General features: G+C 40.5%; 2 pseudogenes; both read right to left on the minus strand.

Annotated features, from left to right (window-relative positions):
- Window positions 1-7,299: 7,299 nt before the first annotated feature.
- Window positions 7,300-8,296, minus strand: LOC147879956 (uncharacterized; annotated as a pseudogene).
- Window positions 8,297-9,227: 931 nt separating this feature from the next.
- On the minus strand, window positions 9,228-9,827 carry LOC147879957 (uncharacterized; annotated as a pseudogene).
- Between the last annotated feature and the right edge of the window lie 12,670 nt (window positions 9,828-22,497).

A 22,497-nucleotide genomic window follows, 5' to 3' on the forward strand; every position in this document is an offset into this window, starting at 1 on the left:
CAGATTGCCAATGCAGAGACCAACTCACCCTCTCCTTGATAGAACGGGTCCAACTGCAACATCAAAGTATTTGGCGACTCCACTGCCCCAAATCTCTACTTCATTGCTGCCACCATTTGGTCCCAGTCCTCCTTGGTAGAGTCCGGCAAGGTCTTATGCCAACTCAAGGCTACACCTTTATGAAAATCAAGCAAAATCTCCACCTGATCCTTCATGGACCATCCAAAAAGCCGGCATCCTCGAACAAAATCCCAAAGATAAGACTTCGGGTCTTCCCCTTGGGTCCCTCGAAACACTGGAATCTTCACCATGATGAAACACAAAAAGGAAACACCAAGATCCAAATAATATCCCAAACAAGATCCAAACAAGATCCCACAGAGCCTTAGTATACCAAGACCAACTTATTATGCATAACCACTTGTTGAAAACCCTCCGCAATGTGATCCTCAACAAAATCTTCAAAAATAAGTGACCAACCAGCACCATGAAAACATTGTGTATACATGCATTCTAGAATCACCATTCGCACAATAGGAAGTGCACATAAAAGCTTCAAGGTATTGTACTCTTCATCATTTGCATATCAAAAGAAGCTGAAAGCATTGCGAATCACCACTCCATTGTTATAGTCAAAAACTACCCAAAGACTCAACTCTTCTTCACACCAAGCTGCTAGTGCATGGAACAATCCCCAATCTATCATTGTGCCTGCTGCCGATGTCGATTCGCCAAAATATTCAACAGTGCAAACATAAAGGATATGATCATGGTGACTGTGCGAATAGCTTGAGCATCACCTTCACAATCTTCAAGTTCTCTTAAATGGGCTGCAATCTCTTCTAACGGAGTTCTTCTAGGCATCTTCTTTATCTCATCAAAACACATGCCTCTTCTAGGCATAACATGCAATCAAGTACACCCAAGACCATTTAGTAAGGTGGGATGAATCCAATACCAAATGTACCCAGCGTCTCCACCAAAAGATGTGACATGAAGTTGGGGGTAATAAACTTCACGCACCTCTTCACTTCCTGCTGCTTTTGAACTGACTAACGAAGATATTTATCATTAAGAATGGGACATTAAAAAGAATCTTTTATGCCAAGATACCACACCATACTTTCCCTCCTCGGATGAGAATGAAGATGGTAACATCCCAAGCGATGTTGTAATCAAGCATAGGGAGAAGGAAAGGGTCAGTAGAGGCCATAATCTCAGCGAGCCAGTCTGCAGCAAAGAGAAGAGCGATACGTTGTTGAAAGAAGATCTTGCAGCTCAACATGACATGAAGCAATATATATCAAGGAGTTTGAAGGGGCTGATTGGGTCAGATGGGTAGATTCCGAGGAAACATTGCACCTCCTTCATAGACACCTTTACACTAGCTCAAAACACTCTACAAACTATCATTAGACACAGAGGCCTGTAACTTTCAGTAGATACATGATATTAAAGATTCAAGCACACACAGATATGCAGCTTAAGATGGGCTTCACGCTGATATAAGTTTCATAAGAAACAGAGAAGTGGCCAAAAAGTTATGGACAGTTTATTAGACGGGGGTAAAAACTATCATAAAAATAGACTGTCAGACACAGAGACTCATAACTTTTTGCAGCAGTATCTGATTCAAGATCTGATCACACACCAACATGCCCATTAAAGAGAGCTTTGTGCTGATATACATTTCATTAAAATCGGACTACGAGCAGAAAGTTATGAGCAAAACACTAACAGGGGGTCAAACTGTCATGAAAACTGCCCTCCACCCATGCTAATTTCGCCTGAGCAGGATGCTCCCTCAAGACTCCACCTTCATCAACGATCCACCCCTCATAGATTTTGCCTAGAAATGGTGGCTCAGGAAATAGATGGACCATGTGTGCACAGTGAGGAACCGAATAGAAAGAACTCTTAAGGCTTGGAAAGAAAGAAAGGGAAGATACACTCAAGAGAGAGAGTACATATGAAACCTCTTCTTCTCCTTTGTGTTTATAGTGTTTTGAGTTTCATTGGAGTGGAGTCTCACTCTATTGGTAATGAAGGTCACTTTCATGCACATGGAAATTTGGGCATTTCACCTTCTTGACCGGACATGCGGTGTTGGATGAACTTGATACTTGGCAAAATCATGGAACCCAATTTTCTTAAGACCCTAAGTTGTCAAGTTTGGTGCCAATCGGGGATAAGTCACATACCATTGCCTTAGTCGACATGTATTTTTCCTTCAAGTGCGTACCATGCACATGATGGAAATTTGGGCATTTGACCTTCCTGACGGGACATACAGAGTTGGATGAACTTCCTATTTGGCAAGATCATGTAACCTACTTTCCTTAATACCCTTGTCTAGTTTGGTGCCAATCGGATAAGTTCACATACCAATGTCCTTGGCCAACGCATATGTTTCCTTCATGTGTGTACCATGCACATGAAAATTTGGGCATTGGACCTTCCCGACCGGACATATGGTGTCGGATGAACTTTATGCTTGGAAATATCTTGGAAACCACTGGCCTTAAGACCCTTGTCAAGTTTGGTACCCATTGGACAAGTTCACATACCAATGTCGTATGCCGATCCGTATTTTTCCTTCATGTATGTACCATGCACACAAAAATTGGGGCAGTTCACCTTACCGACCAAACATACGATGTCTGATGCACTTCATACTTGGCAAGATCATGGAAACCACTTGCCTTGATCCTCTCACCAAGTTTTGTACCCATCAAATAAGTTTACATATCAATGTTCTTGGCCGATCTGTATTTTTCCTTCATGTACATATCGTGTTAGATTCACTTCATACTTGGCAAGATAAACCATAGGGAGTTGCAAATACTTTATAAACCTTTGTACCAATGGACATTACCTGACCACTTGAGAATTTCCTAGTTGGCAAAAAAATGCTATGGATGAAGAGATGGCTGCCTTAGATGCAAACCACACTTGGGATTTGATGCATTTGCCTCATGATAAGAAGGCTATTGGCTGCAAGTGGGTTTACAAAGTAAAGCACAATACTGATGTGTTTATTAGCAGGTACAAGGCAAGATTGGTTGCCAAAGGTTTTGCACAGACATATGGAATTGATTATGAGGAAACCTTCAGCCCAAGTTATAAGGATGGCAACTGTGAAAGTAGTAATTGCTATGGTTGCTACAAAAGGATGGTCTTTGCATCAAATGGATGTGAAGAATGCTTTCTTGCATAGTGATTTGCAGGAAGAGGTGTATATGATGTAGCTAGAAGGTTATGAGAATGATGCACACCCTGATTTTGTATACAAGTTTCGCAAAGCCTTGTATGGCTTCAAATAGGTGCCGAGGGCATGGTTGGACAAGATTGGGCAATATCTTGTCACTATTGGATTTCAGATTTCCAATTCAGATTTTTTACTTTATGTGAAAAGGACAGACATGGGGATTGTGGTTGTAGTCATCTATGTTGATGACTTGATTATTACAGGTGATAGTGATGTAGACATTAATGAAGTGAAGCTGCTTTTGAAGCAAAAATTTGAGATGAAGGATTTGCAAGAGCTACGTTACTTCTTGGGCATTGAGGTTATTAGATCCCCAAGTGGGATATGGTTGTTGCAGAGGCAATATGGTTGTCCAAATATGGGATGATAGGCTATAAGCCCATTTCTGTTCCATTGGAGTAGAATGTGAAGCTCAGTACAGAGACAGGTGAGCTTCTTGAGGATATTACTATGTACACGCACATAGTAGGTAGCTTGATTTACATGACTATCACCAAGACAGATTTGAGTTATACTGTGGGTTTGGTGAGTCAATCTATGCAAGCACCGAGGAAGCCACATTTGGATGCGGCTAGATGCATACTGCAGTATGTAAAGTCCACATTACATTATGGACTATTTTATGAAGCTGCATGTGCATTACAAGTACATGGGTACACAGATGCTGACTGGGATGGTAGTGTCTCAAATAGGAGATCTACAAGGGGTTTTATGTTTTCCCTTGGGAGTGCTACCATCAGTTGGAGCAGCAAGAAGCAGCCGATAGTTGCCTTGTCGAGCACAGAGGCTGAGTACAGGGGTGCAGCGATGGCTCCATGTGAGGTAGCTTGGTTACGGAAGCTACTTGCAGATATGGGATAGTCAATTCATGCAGGAGTTGTCATTCATTGTGACAACATTAGCAGCATCATGCTTGCTAATAACCTAGTTTATCATGCTAGAATGAAGCACATTGAGGTGCATTATCAATTTGTGAGGGAGAAGGTTCTAGCTGGTGAGATTGATCTTTTTATGTTAGCATTGAGGAGCAAGTGGCTGATTTTTTTATGAAGGCCTTGGGTATCAAGAAGCTTCGCAGATTTAGGAGCTTGCTTGGTGTACTTGAGATGGATTTGAGCTTGAGGGGGAGTGTTGAGATATCAAGTTCTAGCCCCGATGTATCTCCCGGGTGACTATCATTTATGTCACTACCTATGTTGGTTATACTCGTGGTGTAGTTAGATTGCCACATATGTTTTGGTTTGGGTTCACATATGAACCACGTATTCTAGGGTTCGACATATAGGGTATACACCTATCCTATTGTATTGTGGTTGTGTGCTATTTTCAACTAAGTGAAGATAAGCTTTAGCCTCCACATCTTGTGTCCTCTCTCTTGTGTATGTTGTAAAGAAGCTGCAATCGAGTCTCCTCCCTTTCTAGCGCAATATTTACATGGTATCAGAGCTTGGTTCGTGGTGAGGAGCTCAAGCAACAAGTAGAGGTCGCAATATCTTGGTAAGAGGCTCTACGCCTCCTATCATTTTGGATGCTGGGTTACAGATCTTTGTAGGTACACAGCCATGCATGCAAGGTGCAATGTCACTAATTCCAACGCTCCCTGGTATGAAGCTCGAGAGCATTTACTTGAGAAAAACGAACTATGTAGCAATTTTTAACACATCTAAATCGCGGTTCAAGGCTATTTCAGGGTCTGTTTTGGCATCGCAAAGTTTTTTTAGGCACTCAAGAGAAGTGGTTGTTTTTTACTGTGTGTGCTATATTTTCGCTTATGTGTAATTTGTGACTGAGAGGTTGTTGTGTGACACTAGTGCAGAGATTCTAAGAAATGCAAGCCATTTTGGGTTGCTGTATTTATGCAAAATCATCACTTGAAGTGACATGTGGTTGCTTGCCACTGCCCTTGTGAGGCTATTTGCATAAGTGTTGTTGTTTGCCCTTATGAGGCATTTGCTGTGTTTACAGGTTGCTGTTGCAGTTCGTTGATTTGCAAAATGTCTGAGAATCTGTCAACCATTATCAGTGAGAAGCTTGAAAAGAATAACTTCCAAGCATGGAAGTTCAAGATGACAAACTTCCTTATGGGAAAGGGAATTTGGGAGTACATCAGTGGTGAGACTACAGAACCAGTCTTGGGTGCTACTTCCACTCCTGCTGAATTAAAGGCCTTCAAAGAATGGCATGAAGAAGCCAAGAAATTCTTGTACTATTGGTTGTCTGTCAGTATTTCATATTCCATGATTGTGCATATACAGGATATATAGACATGCCTAAGGAGGCATGGGATACATTGGTGAAGCTGTATGGCACAAATACCAATGCATGAAAGATGCTGCTTAAGCAAGAGTTGCACAATGTGCAGAGGAAAAATCTGAATATAAATGAGTATTCCTTGAAGGTGAAAGGCGTTGCAAATTCTCTTGGCTCAATTGGAGCACTAGTTGATGATGAGGACTTAGTGTTCATGCCCTTGAATGGTCTTGGGAAGTGCACAGTTTCAGACATCCATTGGAGTCCGTGAAACGTTTCTTAATTTTCAAGAACTTATTGCTCTCTTGTTAAGTGAAGAGCAAAGGAATGGTGGTTCATCCACATCAACTTCTCAAGAGTCTGCGTTCTACTCAAATACAAGTAGAGGCAAGGGTAGAGGAAGAGACCGTTTTGGTGGTCGCATAGGAAATCAAAATCAACAGCAACAACAGGAAAACCAATCCTATGAAGGAGGACGTAGTAGTTCTAGAGGCAAGGGGAGCCAAAGAGGCCATGGTTCATGGCAAAGGAACCAACAAGTAGATAGCAGCATAAAATGCTATTATTGTGGAAAGACATCAAAAGTGGGAAGGTGCAACAAAGCAACTATGCATCATCAAACGAGCATGGTGATGACAGAAATGAGCACCTTTTTGTGATGTAGCATATGGTTAACTCCATGACAAGAGATGCTGCAGCATGCGATGATGTTTGGTATGTTGATTCAGGTCCCTCTAACCACATGACCAGTCATGGAGAGTGGTTTCATGATGTCAGAAATTTGAATAATCTAGGTTATGTTGAAACAAGTGATGATACTACGCACCCAATTACATAGGTTGGTAAAGTGCCATTGGCTATGCAGAATGGCAAAACGAAGTACTTGGCAGATGTACTTCATGTTCAAATATCACCAAGAACCTAGTTTCAGTTGGCTAAATGGTTGAGCAAGGTCTGCAAGTCAGATTTAATCCTGATGGATGCTTTGTTGAGGACTTGACAAATCTATGCCACTTGGTTGCAAAAGGCAACAAAAATGGCATAATGTTTACCTTGGATGTAGATATGCCTGAGGTGAAAGCTGCTATGTTTGCGCATGGAGAGGTGTCATTGCTGATATTGAGATATGACACAAGCACATTGGGCACATGAATATACAAAGGCTGAACTATATGCAAACACAAAACATTGTTGCAGGTTTGCCTAAATTCAGAGTTGAGGAAATGCAAAAGGTATGTGAAGCATGCCAAATGGACAAGCAAGCCAGACATGCATTTCCCAAAAATGCTAAGATGAGCAGAAGACCTTTGGAAGTGATCCACTCAGATGTGTGGACAACCACTACAAGACACTACTGCCATACATGCATTGGATACATGCGATAAGTTACAGGTGCGTGTATGGTTGCACATGTATATAAGTAATATCAGGCACGTGTATATTAGCATCTAAATTCGCGTGTATACTGAGTTCAAAAACGTGTGTAAAAGAGCGTGTATATATGCATAAAAACTATTTTATAGATGCAGTTATACACATGTAATTACACACGATAGCAGAGAAACTTTATTAAGAAAAACTCCATACCTTTAAAAATTTAAAAACCATCTCATAGTACATTATAGTATATATCATTACACAATCCCACTACATGCATTTACAACAATGTAATATATTCAAAAACAAATCATGAGATGATAATTAAAAGACAACATATACAATAGAATTGTCATCAATTTAGAATGATACAATGATGGATTGGCTAGGGTTTGATCGCATCTTCAATAAGAACAATCAACATCAATATCCATTTGATCAATTTGTAAGGCTACGATTAAATTTATTCAACTATCGATATTCTATCCATTGATAATCGTACTGATGCCCTGATCATCCTCATCAACATCACCATCATCATCAATGGTAGGGTCATCCTCATGATCATGAGAAACGACACGTTCATCCTCATTATCATGATCATCTCTTAATTCTTGATCATCAATCACAACATCTTCATTGGCATGTTCGACATCATCTTCATTGCGGCTTGCTACATCCTCCATATGCTCCATATTAGTGAATGTATTATACATCACTTTGGAACATGGTGCAATAGGGATGATGTACCACCATTTAATATCATGCACCATTGGCAGATAGATAACCTACTCAAATACACATACTGTAATTAATTACCATATCAAAAGTCAAGGGGTACGTGAGCTTAGATATATATGTACATGAAACACATTAGTAAAAAAATGCATACCTGCTTACATTGTTGTGGCAATATGAGCCTATCTTTCTTTGTTTGCCAAAACTTTGTAGAGTCAATATTTACATAGCCACTTGTATGGCGTTTTATTCTTGCATTAGGCCCTTTTTCCACCATGTTCATTTGCCATTTGACATGCGAAACATACACAAAGAAGCGACGAAAGTCAAGCCTAAATATGTCTTGGATTGTGCCTCAATAATCATCCATTTTTTCATTGGCTCCCTCAAAGCTACTAATGACACCGCAATCTTGTGTATTCCTCTTTTCATCAATTCTTTGTGTTCAAAAATGCCTGCCTTCACACCATATAGCATTGAACATAGTGCACTAGACCAAAATAGAAGCAATATTTGTGTAAGCAATGTGAATAAATATTAAAAGCAAATCACTTACAACTAATGCAAAACATTAGTTTTATGTACCTTTAACATGCATCCTCGTGCATACTCCCATTCTTCCGCCGTGATATGCAACCCCTCGCTGCTCTCTGCTCTCTCCATTTCCTCATGCAACCAATCAACATGGATATCATTCAGAAGTGTTGCTAGATGCTTAGGGTACGCCTTACGATAGCCATGTGAGAGCTCTTTCTGCTTGCCTTTTTGTCTTTGCATCCTAATTTCTTGTAACCAATCTGCTCGTCACATCACTATTAAGAATGCAAGTGAAATTGAGATCATCAATCAATGCTCTATCAATTACTTTACTTTGTCCTTTTCCTTGAGGCACAATAGAGGTCATCCTCAAGTCCTCTTCATTGCTCCATAGTTGCGGCAAAGTGCTATCCACCTGACCAAGAAATTTTGAAATATATACAAGAGACTCTTGTATCCACCAACCCTCGGCCATGCTTCCTTCAGGCCTTGCACTTTTCCTCGCAAAGTCTTTTAAGGTCTTCATGAAGGAAGAACATCCAACATGCATGCACAGTGCCACATAAAGCAATTTCGTCCACCAAATGCACAATGAGATATAGTTGGCTTGTGAGAATGGTTCGTGGAAAAGTCTCCTCTACCAAACAAACCACTCCACATAACACGCGCATCATCCAACATGGCTGGATCAATTGCTTTGGAACTAACATATCTGAAAAACAAATGAATAGTATGTTATACCTCATGTACATTCAATTTGCCAAGTATAATGAAGGGTGATCTGACATGGGTGGTGATGGCCTACTTTACCTGCTTCTCCTCCTTTGATATAATCCATGGTGCACACAAAAGATGAACGTGCCCACCCTCCTCTCGTGGCCAAGCTTGACGCATTCATCCTGTGACCTACAAGTCCTCCCGTATGCTAACATTGTCTTGTTTACCAATAACATGTTCCCAAATACCAGATGCCACATTCTTGAAGATGTGTATGGGACCAAGCAAATGGTTGATCTTGAGATGGGTCCAATATGGTAGCCAAAAAAAAATGGAGTACCTATACAAGGGATTGCTCTACGTGATCTTTAATCCAATTAGAGACTACACAAAACAAGATTGAAAAACATTACTATACCTGTTCATGGCATCTAGAGGAAGAACATTTGTAGACTCCCAAATGTGCTTCCAATCTTTTGCACAAAGTGTTTGTGGAGGAATGTTACTCTCACTAGCAACATATTTAGGATGATCTGACTGGAGAAATCGATGATGATTATCGAATATGGTCTTACACAAACCGTCAGCATACTCACGTACTAACGAAGGGCCACAAACAAGACCTGCATGTTTACCCAATGTTTTCAAACCTGTTAAAATATAAATAAAAGTTGGAATAATAAAGTCAATAGTTATAATTAATATAGCCAATAGTATTAGAGTAGGGAGGCCTACTAATGTCATGCATTGTCTACATCAACACTGCTTTCAAGTCGAAGTGTCGAGAGGAGAGAGGCCTACTAATGTCCACCACCGCAACACCTTTCCATAGTTCCTCCAACTCATCAATCAACGGTTCGAGATAAACATCCATGTGCTTGACTTCATGTTTCCCTGGAATTAGAAGGAATAACATAAGATGTCCCTTCTTGATCACCATTGATGGTGGAAGGTTGTAATTCACCAACACAACTGGCCACATGCTTTATGCAGTGCTTTTGAAATGAAATGGATTCACTCCATCCATACCTAGGCCAAGTCTCAAGTTTCTGGGCTCTGTTTTAAAGCTGGGCCACTCATCTTCAATATGCTTCCAAGCAGGAGTGTCTACGGGAATTCTCCACATGCCATCATCCGATCGATGTGAGGAATGCCATGACATGAGCTCTGCTATGGATTTGCACTTGAACATGTGTTTGATGTGAGGAATTATAGGAAAGCGTCGCAAGACTTTATGAGGTACATCAAAACTCTTCACATCTGTTCTATACCTTGCTTCACCACAAGTGGGACAATGTCGAGCCTCCTTATGCATCCCACAAAAGAGAACGCAATCATTGACACATGCATGTATGCGATCATAATCCAATACTCCAAGAGATGTCACATAGAACCTCGCTATGTCTCTTGAGGTGGGTAGTCTATTCCCCTTTGGAAGCATGTTTGATAATAGCCTGCATCCAATATCATCAATTAGCCCTAAACCCTAATACCTAAACCCTAGACCCTAATTCATTTATGCTGCAACAAGTAATGTGGGAAATGAAATTGGGGGAGTGAAGTTTTCTTGTACATGTCATATGATACACAATGGACATTTTTTAGAAGTAAGATTTATGTTTGCATGTGCATCTGCTGTTAAGGAAAAGGTGCATGCTTAATATATGCTCAACAAGAGAAGTTACTAGATGCATTTGACCACCTATTGAAGGGGATTTCAAAAGGGTACTTGCGAGAAATTTGAACACCTATTGAAGGGTATTTCAAAAGGTTACTTACAAGAATTGTTTGGAGAACATGTGCCCAAGGTTGGGGCAGTCATATTTGCATTGTTTATGCACAGTCAGAACAGGGTTTGATATGCCTTATGACTAGAAGATAGGCAGGTTGTGTCAGTTTATAGACATAGATTTGTGGAGTAGATAGTAGTATTTCTTTGAGGGAAGAAACGCTTGCATTTTTTGGAAGTATTGCATATACAAAGAGATGGCTAAAAGAAATGTAAATGCATCAGTGATTACTAGTGAGAAATTGGAAAAGAACAATTGCAGATGCTTGCTCCAAATATATGGGATCCATTTCCTTGTAAAGACTTTTAACAAGAGAATAGAATATATGCTCATCGTTCCACTTCACATGGTGAAGGTGCAAGCCATAATGGGTGCCGAGGGTGATCATCATCTAGATCATTGCATATCCTTTCGTGTAATCCACTCTAGGGATTGGAGTAAAACCACAAGCCACAAGGAGGGCCTTGTAATGAGAGAGCATGCCATGTGTGTTGTACTTGCACTTACGGAGCCATTTGCAGCCAAAGACCTGGCAGCTCATCATTGAAGGCCCACCAACAACCAAGCTTGATTGTGTTTAAGCAACACAATCTCCTCGTCTATTATTGCTCTTCAATGATGTCGCTAGGGTGAAATCATTGTGTCATGCAGGGGCACATGATCGTCAAGTTTGAGCCTTCCACGGCTGGTTTAATGGAATGGAAGGGTCAAATAAGTGGCTCAAGAAATCACAGTTAAGAAAGAGAATCCAGGGTCATAGAGGAAAGGGGGAGGCTTACCTTGTCTAGAGCACTGGTAACGATGAGGTTCTACTCTAATTTTCATGGTTTGTATAGGGGGTGAGGTGAAAGAGGACATGGGGCTGATCTCACCCATTGATGCTTTGGTGATGAGGAGATTGGTGAAGTTGGTTGGTCATTACAAGACTCTTAGGGTGGTTACACACCAAGGTGTGGACATGTGAAAGGACCAATCAGAGACAAAAGAGCAATGATTTTTGTGCCCTCTTTTCATTCTAAACTGTGCAGGGGAGCTCCCTCGACCAAATTTGTCTGCAAGACTACCAAGCCAATCACATTGGGATCTGAGCATGAAGTGGTGGGATCAATGTGAATCACTACTAACAAATGCTAGTGGTGGTGTGGAAGGGGATGCAAAACAAGGTGTGTATCTTCCCCGCCCACAAAGTGTGCACTGCTTGGGTAGGGAGGGGTAGTGTGTAAGTGCCCTATGAGGCCATGCCCATATTCCTCCTTCCAGTAAGGTGAAGAAGGTGTGGAGGTCAAACCAAACGGTCCCCAAACTCGGCCTATCCTGCCATCAGTTACGAGCTCATTAATTAGCTAGACTATGCTCAGTTCAATGCATGTCGAGCTCCCTTCAATGTAATTAGTCGCTCTCTCTTTTGCCCCATTTGCTGGTGTGTGCAAGCGGTTGGGGAAAATGTTTTGTTGAGTATCCTCTAGCATCCCCTACACCTCCATGTGAAGGAGGGTCTCACAGAGGCTCAGTAGAGATTTATTTCTATACCCTCTACACATTGCTAGGAAGCCGTTGTAGACAGTATATGGGGACGTCCTCTTATTAGCCGATGAGATGGTCAAGTCTACGAACAATTCGGGTAGGTCCATCTACCAGTGCACATGATCGGGAGCATGTGAAGCCAATTGATCAAAGCCATCTATGCTTTGATTGTGCATTGTGAGAGTATCAGGTTCCATGGGTGGTGGCTATGGTAGTGGAGATGGTACATGTGGCACTTGAGGGAGAGCCATTATCTAGTAAGGACCAGCTACCATATCTTCAACGATCATGACCGCCTCATCTAGTTGAGATGGATCCTCTTAATGTAGCAGCCACCAAGGTCCATTTCTCTTAAATACCATTATACCACCATACATAGGCATAAATTACCATGTGCATGTGCAAGTTTTATAAACGATATGCCATATCATTGTGTGGGGTTTTCTAGCCAATGAACATGCAGCATTGAGGTTGGTTAAACTTTCATCAAACTGCATAGGTACATGCGCAATCACACACAAAAACATGCAAATGGTGTAAGGTTGGTCATCACCTTGTCCATCATTCATGAGGACTGTGTTCTTGCATGCTTGCCCGAGAGGCAACATTCTGAAAGTAACAGGTCATTCCGACAACTTCACTCCAATAGGTGGTTGGATCAAGACTAGAACTATAAAGCATAGCTCCACAGGAACTGCAGTTGTTGCAAATAAGTGCAACAACTCTCCACACATGTGACCACGCGAGCATGCTAGTGCAGTGTTAGGTGAGTGTTAGGTGCTCACAGTGGTGAAGATGAGGTCCTAGGTTCAACAACTACGTGCTCACCTTTTGCACATAGCGCCTTTTCTGGCACCTGTGGTTCCTCACAAGATGACAAAGACAAGAAGCATAGAAATAACCTTAGGCGCTCCAATGGCCGCTTGAACAAGAGTGTGAACTTTAGCTTATCCAGTGAGTGTGGAACTATGGACAGGTGCTAGATACAGTAAAACTAACAGTAATTTTGAAACTTGTTTGAGTAATACTCCTAGCCATTGTCGAAGCTAAGGATTTTGAGAGCACACCTAGTACGTTGCTCAGATAGATGATGATACTCTTGAAAATGGCACTTCACACTATCATGTTATAGCCACTTTTAAGGAACTAACAATAAATGCGAGAAAGTAAAGCACCCATAGATTTTCTCTGCATCGGCCCACAAACATTTGAGTGGACAAGCTCGCGCAAGTCTATAGCCCTAGATACGATTTTAACCATGATAGGTTTTCTTTGAGTGATTCCCATGATGCATGCCTTATAACATGGATCCAATGTAGACAACAGTCCACTACACACTGTTTAGACATGCAAAGGAGGTTGAGGAAACTCAAATGCCCAAGTTGTTGCTACCACAGATGAGTATTATCCACGGTGGCAATTACTGTAAAAAGCGTGAATGGGTAAAAAACTACACGAAGGGGGTAAAGACGATTTGTTTGGTGGCAAGTCAGAGTTGTCCCCTAATCGAAAAGAGTATGAGTTGCCCTATATGCATAAATCAGCACTAGAGGAAGCAGCTATCGAAGTGGAGAACAAGTTCTTGTGAAATTAGAAACGTAATATACCGCTAGTAGAAACAAGGCCTTGTCATTAAATGATAGTTCGAAACTTAGCTCAAAAACTTCGACGTATAGTCCTAACTGATCTCCCAAATATACCGCGAGAGGAATACAAGTAATCTTATATGTATTGTCCTAATTGATCTCCCAAATATACCGAGAGAGGAATGGGTAATGGATATACTCATAAAATTTCGTGAGCTTAGTTGCCATATGCTACGATGTTATGTACAACGTCATCGTCTGTGAAGCCATTTGCAAGGTTAGACGTAACCGTGCAAAAAAGGTGCATCCCTTGCAGATTCGATTGTGGTTTTTGTACGTATAGGTGAGGAGGGTGTTGACAATCGACATCGATCAAATGCATGTGTGGATGTGTGATGTCGGGGGTTAGGATATAATAGGGGTGGTTAAATATTACGTGAAGGGATGAAGCCATTTCCTTCACCTACAACCATGGCCCCTATGACCTTGAAACCAGGCCAGGAATGCTTGAGGTTTGGGCACTTCTTGTGGGCCCAAATTAGTGCGCATGATATCCTCCTATAGGATCTTACCGATGAGGGCAGGGAAGGTTAAAGTTGCCAAGGACATCTACCACAAAAGATCGCGAGGAGTTGATAGGAGCATTGCAATTGGGGGAATGGACAATCTAGCGTTAAATGTGTTCTTGATCAGTAGGGATAATCGATCGAGGGAATCGGGTACAAAGTCCCCTTGATCAAGTTATAACATTGTGATGCGTCGCTGAGCATGAATATGTGTGGCAATTGGGGATGCAAAGGCTCAATCGCATATATCCTTAATTTTCGAAGATCAACATATACAACTGATCCATTACCTTGTTACTTCAAAGGAGATGTGAGACACGCAGATATGCTCATGTACATGTCGCACGTATGCACATAAGCCATCCGATACCATGAGAGAAGGGTGAAAGCATGCACGAGAAAAAGGTGGAGAGGAAAAAGAATCCAGTCTGACCGCCTTTGCGCAGCATCGAGTGCCGCTCTTATTGACGTGAAGAAGCAAAATGGTAAGAACTTCCATCGACGTTTATGATTAGTAACATAACCTTTCTTATCACTAATCATTTTTTTGTAGTTTCTTAATTGTATCGATAATTGATCTGGAAAGTAGGAGAAATGAAGAGATCGACCAAGGACAAAACTTCATGAAATATATAAATAGGGAGAAGAATTGTAATTAGCACTTTCATCATAGCTGCAATACGACATAGATTGAAGTGTGTGCGACTCTCTAAACGTTGCGTGCTTGTCGAGATTCGAGTACATTACACTTTCCATTACGACAGCATAGCCTGATGTTCGTGCTCATGGATACTTGAAGAACACACAACAGAAAGATGCGCAAACAAATTAGAGAATAGCGGATCAGTAGTGGAATAGGCGTTACAGTTTATAATAGCCAAGCTTTGTACTGCCCGATAGGAATGGACATATATATTAAGGGACGCATGAGGAATATTGTATATGCATGCATGGTTGCTTTATTCTGCAAATTCTTGTAGAATATAGGCCAGGCGCTGATCACCAAGGGGAACGCCTCTGTTAAAGCCCAACTATCTTCTAAGTTTCAGAGATAGAGCAAGGACATATCTAATATTTCCTCGGCATCCAAATCCAACATGATGGGCTCCATGACACCATAAAAATCCATGAGCAGCGGTATGCCCTTCACATGCTCCAGTGCTACACAATGGGGTCTGAACATTCTCACACACATATATGAAGGTGACTTGGCATTTGTAAAAGTTCATGTCAGTATCTGCAAGATCTAAGGGAGCTTGACTAGATTGAAGGAAACATATCTTTTGAGTCTTGCTAGACGTAACGACTATTGGCATTACCTATCCTACTGATTCGTCGTTTTCGTTAGTTGGTTGGTATGACCCGACTAAGCAAGGGACCTTGACATCAAGAAATCAACCATGGTTTTTTTGTTCCTTTTAGCTGGTGGCCCACATTTATTAGAGTAAGAAAACTAGAACAAGGGCCTTATCCTTTTAGCAAACAAAGCATAGTATGTGGTGGTCCAAGGGCCTTATCCTTTTAGCAAACAAAGCATAGTATGTGGTGGTCACTATGCCACATGTGATGGACTTTGGTTGTGTGAACTTCTCAAGAAGCTTGGACTCCCACCTACATTTCTGTAATACATTCATTGTGATAATCAATCCTCAATTGAAATTGTGAACAATACTCATCAAGAGATCAAACTAAACATGTGGCAATAAAAGGGGCTCCTCCTTTTTTAATTTCTTCTCATCAATAAAAGGGGCACTAGATGTTGCACATAGGAAGTCATACTCAGTTCCCTTTTTCTCTTCTTTTTTCTTGTGCACGCTTTCACCTTTCTCATAATTCATTGCCTCAAGTATATTTTGTTGTAAATTGACCACCATTGTTGGAAAAAGCCACTCAAAGGAGGTGATCTTTATCTCAAGGGGTGATTTCTTTATCTCAAACTAGATCTACTAACCTACTAGATCTAATAATGGCTATTCAAACTCGCAAAACTTGTTAGTCATTGTCCTAGATCATATTAGACTAGTACATCCTATTGTAAATAAGCGAGATATGTAGTTTATATTATCCTATATTCTTAATTGCAGTGGTGTATTGTACTTAGTGCCCATGTATATAAGGCACACTTAGTCTACTTTGTATGTGTGGAGTTCAAGAGTTGAAGAAGAATATTTTCTCCCTTTGTTGATGTATGATACTTGCCTCTCCACCTTCATGACATGGTATTAGAGCTGCCAAGTTCTACATTGTTTCCCTCACCTCATCCACTCTAACCTTACGAGACCTCATCTAGGCATTTTGAGCAATCACTCGGTGAGAGGAAGTAAGGGGAGTCATGGAGGGATCAAAGAGTGGCATCGCATTCTATTGAATGAAAGAGGAAAGAGGAACACCTATAGACCATTGGAGAAGTCTAAAAAGCACCACAATGCCACAGAGAGAGAGAGAGAGAGAGAGAGAGAGAGAGACAGTGAAGTATAAAACACACCACAATGCGAGGAAGTTCTCCCGAAGTTGGTTCAAGGCTTCTTATCGTGTTCTGGTGAAGTGCATGAAACTTTCTGTGTAGATCATCACAACGCGATAGGGGGCGGTAGTGAGGGGCTTAGTAGTGATATCACATTCTAGTGATATACGGAGAAATATGCAAATTTGGAAAGATTTCGTCCACATCACTACAACACGATAAGAGCCCTAAGCAAAGGGTCGAGGACTAAGATTGCATTGTGGTGAACACTTGAGTTGAGTTGGAGTGTTGGGGCCAAATATCATTAAAATGTGATAAGGGGAGTCAGGGAGGCTTCAAAGAGTGGGATTGCATTCGATTGAATGAAAGAGGAAAGAGAAACACATACAGAAGATTGGAGAAGTCTAAAAAGCACCACAATGCGAGAGAGAGAGAGAGAGAGAGAGAGAGAGAGAGAGAGGTGGGTATAAAACACACCACAATGCGATGAGGGTTCCTGATGTTGGTTCAAGGGCTTCTTATCATGTGGTGGTGAAGTGGATGAAACTTTTTTTCAAGATCATCACAATGCAATAGGGGGCATCAGTGAGGGGCTTAGTAGTGATATCGCATTCTAGTGATATACGAAGAAATATGTAAATTTGGAAAGATTTTGTCCACATCACTACAACATGATAAGAGCCCTAAGCAAAGGGTCAACGATCAAGATTGCATTGTGATGAGCACTTGAGTTGAGTTGGAGTGTTGGGGTCAAATATCATTAAAACGTGATAAAGGGAGTCACGGAGGGGTCAAAGAGTGGGATCACATTCTATTAAATGAAAGAGGAAAGAGGAACACCTACAGACCAGTGGAGAAGTCTAAAAAGCACCACAATGCCACAGAGAGAGAGAGAGAGAGAGAGTGAAGTATAAAACACACCACAATGCGAGGAGGGTTCTCGAACTTGGTTCAAGGCTTCTTATCGTGTTGTGGTGAAGTGCATGAAACTTTTTATCCAGATCATCACAACGCGATAGGGGGCAGCACTGACGGGCTTAGTAGTGATATCACGTTCTAGTGATATCGCCCACATCACTACAACGCGATAAGATCCTTAAGCAAAGGGTCAACGACCAAGATTTTGTTGTGGTGAGCACTTGAGTTGAGCTGGAGTGTTGGGGTCAAATATAATTAAAACGTGATAAGGGGAGTCATGAAGGGGTCAAAGAGTGGGATCGCATTCTATTGAATAAAAGAGGTAAGAGGAACACCTACAGACGATTGGAGAAGTCTAAAAAGCACCACAATGCCAGAGAGAGAGAGAGAGAGAGAGAGAGGTATAAAACACACCACAACGCGAGGAGGGTTTTCGAATTTGGTTCAAAGGATTCTCATCGTGTTGTGGTGAAATGGATGAAACTTTTTGTCGAGATCATCACAATAAGATAGGGGGCGTCAGTGAGGGGCTTAGTAGTGATATCGCATTCTAGTGATATACGGAGAAATATGGAATGATTTCATCCACATCACTACAACACAATAAGAGACGTAAGCAAAGGGTCAAGGACCAAGATCACGTTGTGGTGTGCACTTGAGTTGGAGTGTTGGGATCAAATATCATTAAAACGTGATAAGGGGAGTCAGGGAGGGGTCAAAGAGAGGGATCACATTCTATTGAATGAAAGAGGAAAGAGGAACACCTACAGACTATTGAAGAAGTCTAAAATGCACCACAATGCAAGAGAGAGAGAGAGAAAGAGAGAGAGAGAGAGAGAGAGAGAGAGAGAGAGAGAGAAGTATAAAACACACCACAACGATGAGGGTTCCTGAAGATGGTTCAAGGGCTTCTTATCGTGTTGTGGTGAAGTGGATGAAAAGTTGTCCAGATCATCACAACGCAATAGGGGGTGGCAGTGAGGGGCTTAGAAGTGATATCGCGTTCTAGTGATATACGAAGAAATATGCAAATTTGGAACGATTTCGTCCTCATCACTACAACGCAATAAGAGCCCTAAGCAAAGGGTGAACGACCAAGATTGCGTTGTCGTGAGCACTTGAGTTGAGTTGGAGTGTTGGGGTAAAATATCATTAAAACGTGATAAGGGGAGTCACGGAGGCATCAAAGAGCAGGATTGCATTCTATTGAGTGAAAGAGGAAAGAGGAACACCTACAGACAACTTACCAAGCATCATGCATGTATTCAACAAGAGGACTCAAGAAATACAGTAGTATGTAAGCTGTTTTTAATAGCAACAAAGAAAGCATACACACATGAATACAAAAAAAAACATAGTTATATATTTTATGGTTGGTTTTAGTCTAGGAGAAGGCCAAGTTTCACATTAAAAGCCACACTTGCTTGAACCATAAGTATGATGTTTCGAACTTTTTTAAAAATGGGAGTATTCTTCATCGTATACAAATGACAGTAACACTTAAGAAACTGTTATCTGAAAATGAACCAATATGATGGGCTACAAAAAGGTGTTATTTCATAGCACAACAATGCTAGGTAGGATTGTCAAATTTTTGCATAACATTTCATTTTTATACATTCATGTGTTGCCTTGTACATAGCACTACTAATTCAAAGTCACAATGTAGACCTCACAATGAAATGTTTGCTAAGATTGATTCGTGCACATCCATGGGCACATGATGCACTACATTGTGGCCTTTAACCTTGTCCTTTACTTGCACCATCTGGAACTTAATGGCCAACATGGCCTCAGCATGCACTTTAGCAGGTGGAGCATCATGACATAGATAATAACTACTTCTTCATGTTGGGATTTTTTCATAGTTGAATGTTGAACACATTACCCCAACCATCCTTGACTTGCTCTAATAGGACTGTTTTGGGTTTCTTGCATATCACCGCTTAGTAGTCGTCACCACTGACATCTTCAGAGGATATAAGCACTGCAAAATGGTCACCCATCTCAAGAAAATCTACCATCTTCTCTTTATCCATCGAGTATATTGCTATACATTCTCTATGCCTGTTGCTTTATCACCATTGATAGCCTCTAGCCTATGCAAGGTCCACACACCTAGATGAGATAAATTGGTGCAGATGTCCCATTTTTCATCCATGCAGAATGAACAAAAGCATGATAACATTCTGAACAAGGCCTACATAGGATCCTTTCGATTGAAACCGCAAATGCAATGTATTGATCGAGTTCCTTTCATGGTCTAGCAATCCCCCTTAGTCCTATCAACATCACCCACCTTTACTTCCACAAACAGTCTTTTCTTCACATCATCTCCCATCTTCCAAGTCAACTAGTCCACAATGTCATGAGCATTCTATAATTTTATTCCATTTACATCCAATTGCTCAACAGTTAGTGCATGCTTTATCACTACGCTAGCACCATCATGTTCTTGCCATGGCCATTACTAAAAAAGATCCACATGTGCTGCCTTATACTGAGATGTTGCCCCATCTGACCAAACCCAATGTCTTTTTATCTTCAACCCTTTAGACAATATCCATTGGTAGTGAAGCATAAAGCAACGCTGCACAAATAGTGTGTCATGTTGTTTATCATCTGAAATGTAAAAGATGGATTGCTTCTTTATCTCTCCCATCTCCCAATAATAGCAAATGTGAACCAAGATGGTACATTAGTCATTACGCCAATACATCGAATGAATTTCATTCTGCACTTTAAACATGTAGTTCTTTGCAAAATCAACAGCAGAAACCACCACATCCTCTAGAAAATGTTTGATGCACTCTTTAAATTGAGATTTCTACCAATAACTACAAAAGTTGTGGGTGATATAAACCGGAAAGTGGTGCAAGAATGTTGGACGATGGTGGATGGAGTTGTTTCCTTGTAGACAAGTTTTATTCTCTTCTTTTCATTCTTACTTCTACTTGACAGAGCTGAATATTGTTTGCATTTCCATTGCAGCCCTGAGGTGCTAATCATTTAGTATGAAAATGTATTGTTAAGTATTTAGTACTACTGAATCTTTTTTTGTACTTTTTTTTTTGTTGAGTATGTTCAGATGCTCAGGACCACTATCATGGTATTTAGTACTATTTAGAAACTACTATCATATTCTCTGAAATGCTAAGTACCATTGTCATTTGCTATTTAGTACTGAATACTACCACTTAAGATACTACCATCATATTCGCTCAAATGCTAAGTACTAGTCATATGCTACATACTACTATTTAGTTGCTATTGTCATGTCCTCTTAGATGCTCGGTACCATTGACATATTATTTAGTACTTTTTAGAACTACTTAGAACTATTTAGTACTATTTAGATATATTTAGTACTAGTGTCATTTTCTCTCACATGATAAGTACTATTCTCATATGCTATTTAGTATTCTCATGTTCTCATATTCTCATTTGATAAGTACTATTTAGTATTGACTCATACTATATAATATTAACTACTATTGCTTACTAAAAATTACTATTTAGTACTAAATAGTAGTATAGTACTATGGCCCTTAGTACTAGTTAGTCCTTCTCTACTATTCAAGAATATTGTCTACTATTCAAGGGCCATATTGACAAGGACCACTATTTTACTACTATTTAGTCCTTGAGTAAATAGTACTAAATAGTAGTATAGTACTATGGCACTTACTACTATTTAGTCATTGCACTAAATACTAGTATAGTACTTTTTCCCTTATTACTATTTAGTACTACTTAGGAAGTGCTGTCGTGTTTGCTGAGATACTAAAGGCCTTATGTCATCTAAAGGCCTTATATCATGGAAGGGAAAAATAAAATTTCTTCAAATCCACCTCTAATTATCTTCTTATGCCATGTTAATTCCTCCTCTTGAGCACGGAATCTATTTTACAGAGCTGCTCCAATGCTTTGATTGTGTAAGTACTAATCATGTTGTCCTGAAAAACACAAATTTATGTTGTGATTAGAGCTAGACAGAAAATTGAATTACAGTTGTATGAGGTTAATATTGGCTTCCGCTCATTTCAGAAGAGTTTCAGAATCTTAAGCCATACTATGTTAGAAAACTAAAGGAAAGGAATACTTGTTGCTATGTTCATCATACAAGGATGGATTCGTTGTGACTAGTTGTGAATTCCATGAAACAAGACACGATACCTTTGCATGGGCCCATGTGCGATTGTGTATGTAAGGTCTGTAGGCCAACAGGGGAAGAAACATGTGTTGCAACTTGCCAATATAAACACCTACTCTTATGTGTCTCTATCATGTGGAGGTCGGCAATATGTCCAAAGAATGAGCATAGTGAATGGCATAATCTTGACTGCTTGCATCGCAAATGCTCATAATGTTCTAAACCTTTATTTTGTCCACTTGAGCTAAATGATGCAAATGGTGCATTGATAAGGTGGAAGACTTATGAGTATGTCACTGCCTATAATATTTGTCCTTCTAAAAACTAAATATTGTGTGCACTTCTGTTACAAGTGGTACTAATAGTCCTATTGTTGGCTCAAGTCAACAAGCACATGATGATGTCACTTTGTAAAAGAAGGCAAATGTACCTGTGTAAGCTCTAAGGGATGTTCTGCATACTGATGTGGACTAAGCCTTTGCTTGTGAACATCCTTTTTGTTTAGAGACACCTAGTGTTCTCTCCAAAAGTCGATAACACATTCAACAACCTCAAAACTCAAGCAATCTTGCTTATGGCTTCGAGTTCCATCAGCCCATTTGAAATTTG

Source organism: Dipteris shenzhenensis, chromosome 33, assembly GCF_047967505.1.
Source record: "Dipteris shenzhenensis isolate YYH24624 ecotype China chromosome 33, Dip_SZ_1.0, whole genome shotgun sequence".
Lineage (NCBI taxonomy): Eukaryota > Viridiplantae > Streptophyta > Polypodiopsida > Gleicheniales > Dipteridaceae > Dipteris > Dipteris shenzhenensis.